General features: G+C 35.2%; 1 pseudogene; it reads left to right on the forward strand.

Annotated features, from left to right (window-relative positions):
- Nucleotides 1-5476: 5476 nt before the first annotated feature.
- Nucleotides 5477-5561, forward strand: LOC117284694 (annotated as a pseudogene).
- The last annotated feature ends 330 nt before the right edge of the window (nt 5562-5891 follow it).

Below are 5891 nucleotides of genomic sequence, written 5' to 3' on the forward strand. Positions count from 1 at the left end.
AACCATGACTGTCATTTGTTTAATTTTTCAAAATATCTTTTTAGTAAATTTTCTAAATATTGGGAAAATGAAAGATTTTCGGCAAGTTGTGAAATTCATCAGAACTTACGTGATTTCAAATCATCGAATTTCAACAAAAGTAAATAAATATTATATAAAATAATATTTAACAGAAAAATCTATAAGGAATTTAAAACATATGCATAACAATATTCCTTTCATGCTCATCTATTTTTACAGAAACATATTTATATCAGTTATTTTGAACATATGGTCCCTAAACACCTGGGGTCTCTGAGATTTTATCTGTCAGATCCTTTCTTTCTACTTATATATTTAGAAGCAGATATGAAACTCTAGTTACCTTAGTTAAGCCCAATATTAAAGAGATTTCTGAACATGGAGAGCAATACTATTACTTTCACTATTTTTAAACAATTCATTATTTAAATATGTTATATGCAATAGATTTATTACTATATGTTAAATGAATAAATATTTTAACTAATGCAGTAAATATTTAGAGAGAAATCCAACATAAACAGAAGATCTCTGGGATATTTAATATTCTTAAACCAACAATTTCAATAAAAGCTGATTTATATGAACAAGAAATAAGAAAATAATTGTTAGTGAAACCTGACCCAATATAAAAATAAGTAGCACTTACTCATTAGTAATGTAATAGCTGTAAAATATCTAGATATATAACTCATTAAGATAGACATTTGCAATAAAATTTCTATATTTTATAGTAATTGATCAAATCTATAATTATGCCATACTAATAAATTATGTTATTAATAATTACATCAAAACATAATTCAGAATAGCAATATTAACAATTCATGCATTATTGCCATAAAAAGTTTTTAAAATTCAATTTCAGTTTAGTAGAAATAAGTTTTGGAGAGAAGAAAAGTAGGCTAATCAATAAAATCAGTTAAAACAAAAATGTACATTTCATTAGGACAAAATTATTTGGAATGCATAAAATAGAATTATGTTTATAGAGAAAAATAAACAAGCTGGGTGTAGTGGCACATGACTCCAATCTTAGGACTTTGAAGATGAGATGGAGTCAGAGGCCGGAGAGTCATGAGTTAAAGCCCAGCCTGGTGACTCTGAGTTCAAGACCAGCCCAGGCTGCATACTGCAGTGAGACATTGTCTTAAAAAACGTTTTCTTTTAATGCAAATAAATAAAAATTTAAAAGAGGGAAAATAAATTATGTAAAATGCCTCCTTTAAAAGATAGTTTGTCGAGTTTGAAGACAACTACAGTACTTCATTATATTTGAAGAAACTATGAAAATGTGTACTCATTGTGTGACGATGCAAAGGTGCCCTTGAACTCAAAAAAGATGATGAAAATAGTACATTAAGCAGAAAAACACTATGACTGTGTGCTTCAGACAAGCCCAAAAGAGCTCATTGTTGGCTAAAATGTGTGGGCTATAATTTTTGAGAACTATAAAAGTTCAAGGTAACATCCCAGAAATAGGTTTGTTATCATTTAGTTATTGAACATCCCCAGAGACCCATGTCCAAGGTTGGCACTGTTGGGAGGTGTGGAGCCTTTAGGAGGTGGGATCAGATCAATAAGAAGTACTAGCTCCTTGGGGTCAGGCACTGGAAAAGGACTGTGAGAACCTGGCCAGCGCTCTCTCCCTGCCTGCTTTCCCTGAGGTAAGCAGTTTTCTCTGCCATGCACTTGCACTCTGATGTACTACCTCCCCATAGGTCCAAAATGATGGAGCTGATTGTTTGTGAACCGGGATCTCCAAAACTATAAACCAAAATACAGCTTTTCTCTTTGTAAACCAATTATCTCAGAGATCACAGTATAGTATCATGAAGCTGACTAATGCAAGGTTTAAAATTAACTCAAGTCCAGATGAAGTGATTTAAAGACAAATTGATTAAATATTTAGAACTATAGCTGATTCATGGCAAGTCTTCCTAAGTATTGATTGCCTTAGTCTGATTGAGCTGCTATAATAACAACACAGATTTTATACTTATTTTATCACAGCCCTGGAAGGTGGCAGTCTGAGATCAAGGAACCATCATGGTCTAGTTCCAATACAGACATTTTCCTGCCATTTGAATCATTTCCTCCTTGCTCTGTTTTTCTCTTCTTAAAGGACATTAATCCCATCCTAGCCTCACCTTCATTCATTACCTCATGCAAATCTGATTATCTCTGAAAGGACCCAGCTCCAAATGCTGAAGATGTGGGATTCAGCCTAAGAGTTTTGGAAAACAAAATATACAGTCTAAACATTAATTCCATCCCAAAAGTTTTAACTCATTTCATCATCCACTCTAAAGTCTAAATTCCAAAGCCTCATTTAATTATGATCTAAGTGACAAATGGATGAAGCCAGACATCAGATTTAATCTGAGGAAAAAATTTTCTGTAGCTATACCTGTGAAATCAAATAAGTTTTATGCTTCTAAAATACAATGATGGAAGAGGCATTGAATAGACATCTCCATTCCAAAGGGAGAAAACAAAAAGAGGTAAGGGTTAGTAGGTTTTAAGCAGGTTAAAAAAAAAAAACTAAAGCAAAACATTGGATTGTAGGATTCAAGGCCTGCTTTGGTTTGATTTCCTTTTACATACAGGGAAAATGGTTGTGCCTTCTGCACCCACTGATGTGGTGGACTCGCTTCTGCAGCTGCTAGGAAAGGATGTCATATCTCTTCAGTTCTGCCAGGCAGGCTCAAGATCCCAAGGCTCTAAGTGGCTATCATGTGACCTGTCAAAACTTAAAAGATGATTCCATATAGCTTAGGACACAGAAGAGCCAATACTGGTATCTCTGAATCGCGTTAAGCTTTTCTTGAAGACACTATTCACAGCTGTAAAGCTCTATGGTTCAATGGTATAATATGTAGAGAGTATAATACCCATTACTCATCTCAACCTATCTCCAGGCTCTTCAGTACAAACTGGTAGTGTTTCTGCTGAAGTATCCATTATGTCTGTAGCTCATGCATACTGATAACCTAATTAAACAGTACTTGACCACATCCTAGTGTTCTCACCCCAACATGCTTCCACAGCTTTTGCAATGGAGATAGGCTGAGAATATTTTGAGTCTTCAATTTCTGGGGATTTTTGCTCCATAATTACTTCTTTAATTCATTTCTCACATTTTGCATTTTACTAGTATGAGGACGAACCACATCACTCTTTCTACAGTTTTGCTTAGAAATCTCCTCAAATAATATTCATTACATGCAAATTCTGCCATTCACAAATGCTAGAACATGAACACAATTCTGCCAAATTCTTTGCCACTCTATAGGAAGCATTGCCTTTCCTTTGTTGTACAGTAATATTGCTAATGCTTACCTAAACCCTCATTAGAATGGCCTTTACCATTCATATTTCTACCAACATTTTATTCATGATTGTATATGTATTCTCTTAGAAGAAAGATTTCTGTATAGCACTCTCTTTTCTTTCTGACCTCTCACTACAAACACCTCTAACATTGTTTTAGCAGTAATCTTGGCATTTTTTAGCAAGTACCTCAAAATTCTCTTAGCCTCTACCCATTTCCAAACCTCTTTCTACATGTTTAGTTATTTGGTAGAATAGCATTTCTTCTTACTAAATCTGCATTAACCCGGGTTGTCCCTGAAAAGAGGGATATACTTGTGTGTCTGTATATATAAAGAGATGTAGTATAGGGGATTGGCTCACATGGTTATGGAGTATGAAGAGTTCCAACATCAGCAGTAAGCAAGCTAGGAAAGGAAAGCCAAATTCAAGTCTCGAGATCTGAGAATCAGAAGTGATATAAGTTCCAGCATAAGTGAGGTAAGAGAAGACCAATATCCCAGTTTGAAGTCAGGCAGAGAGACAGAAACAAGCCTTTTCACCTTTTTTGCTCCTATGCTGGCTTTCAATAGTTTGGATTAGGCCCTAACCATGTTGGGGAAATTGAAATTCAGATTGTAAAGGAGAAAAAGAAAGATGGTATTTTATTTCAAAAATTATTTAGTATTATACTTCATATTATTAAATTTTATGCTTTATTTTAGAAAGATTTTATTACAAAAAGATGGTTGATGAAGAAAGAAATAAAGAGCCACTAGCCATGGAAAGAAAATTTTAGAAGTGGTTTAGACTTCAGTGTGTGTAAATCATTTTCAGGAAAATAGAATCATTCATAGTTTAAACATCTGAAAATTTCCAAGTAACATCAAAATGCATTGATGGAAATTTTGAAGTTATTTGAAACATTATGAATTTTAAAATTCCAGGAAATCCTTGGCAGTAGTGAAACAGGCTTCTAAGAGGAGAATACATTAGCAACTTTGGGTTACCCATCATGGATAGCTAACAGTGCTGTTAAGCATCTCTATACCTTGGCAACAGTTAATTGTGCTGTGATGAACATAGCTATGCAGGTACTACTCCAAAATGCTGGCTTCAATTCCTTTGGGCATACGCCAAGGGATAGTACAGCTGCATCATATAATAATTCTTTTAGCTTTCTGAGGAACCTCCATGCTGATTTCTAAAATAGCTGTACTAATTCATATTTACCACCAACAGTGTGTTGGAAGGACCAACAGTTCCTTTTCCCATGCATTCTCACCTGCATTTATTGTTTTCTGTATTCTCAATGAGAGCCATTCTGACTGTGGTGGTATGGAATCTCAGAAGCTCAGTTATGCAATCAGACTCAGTCCCATCAATGGATGACTGGATAAAGAAAACGTGATACCTGTACACAACGGAGTATCATTCAGCCATAGAGAAGAAGGAAATAATCATATTTGCAGGAAAATGGAAGGTACTGGAAATCATCATGTTGCAGGCTAGACTGATGTGGCTGGGAGCCTCTGGAAAAGAAGCGTAGCTACTCTTCTCCGAGAGCTAGTAGGAAAGAAGCTCTCTGCCACTGCCCTTGACTAAGAAATCAGCATGTAATAGTCATCATAAAATAAGCTAGATTCAGGAACACAAATGCTGCATATTTTCTCTTCTCTGTGGAAGCAAGGGGAAGAGTTGATATGAAAGTAGAAGGGAGTCTACAGAGAACAGGAAGGGCACTAGGGGGACAACAAGGGAAGAAGAATAATGGCGTGGCTATGGCCAAAGTATACTTTATGTATATGTAGGAAAACACCACAGTGAGACTGTCACAAAGTATAAGTAATATGCACTAATATAAAACAGAAGTGCTACATATCAAGAAGCTGTTGACAGATTGAAGGCAGTGATAACTCCCTGTGGTTAAGAATGTGTCTAGAATCCACTTGCCAGAATTTAAGGTGCACAGTTAACACTTTCTCTGATCTTGCCAGTTATGTGCTTTGTCTTTCCTGTCAAATGAAGACAGTAACCAAATCTATGTGACAGAGTTCTTCCAAGAGAAAATCAAATAACATTTCTTTTGCATTTAGTGATAAGCATGATAAGGTGATTATACATAGTTTGTATAGCTCGTCTTATCGCTTCTCGGCCTTTTGGCTAAGATCAAGTGTAGTATAGCTCGTCTTTACAGCCATGAAATTGGTTAAAACCATGAAAGCATTGAATAAGATAGAAATGAAAATCAGTCTAAAGGTTGTTTCTGACTTACTTTTTCTAGAAGGTATTAGCATCTTGAGCAAAACAAGCAAGGAGACTAAAACTAGAGCAGTCAGAAGAGGAGGAAAACCGGGAAAGCACAGTTACAGAAATAAAAATAAGCATGTCTTTCAAAAAGTAGATAATCAACTGGGTCAAACGATAGAACAAGTGAAATGAGTACTGAAACTTGATCACTGGAGTGGGCAAAGTGGAAATGTTTGATGATCTTGCCAGTGAAGAAGACAGGTACTTGTATGATTCAAATGGGCCAAGGAAATGTAATTGATATTTAC

This window comes from Fukomys damarensis, unplaced genomic scaffold (genome assembly GCF_012274545.1).
Source record: "Fukomys damarensis isolate Sample0158 unplaced genomic scaffold, DMR_v1.0_HiC HiC_scaffold_38, whole genome shotgun sequence".
Classification (NCBI taxonomy): Eukaryota; Metazoa; Chordata; class Mammalia; order Rodentia; family Bathyergidae; genus Fukomys; species Fukomys damarensis.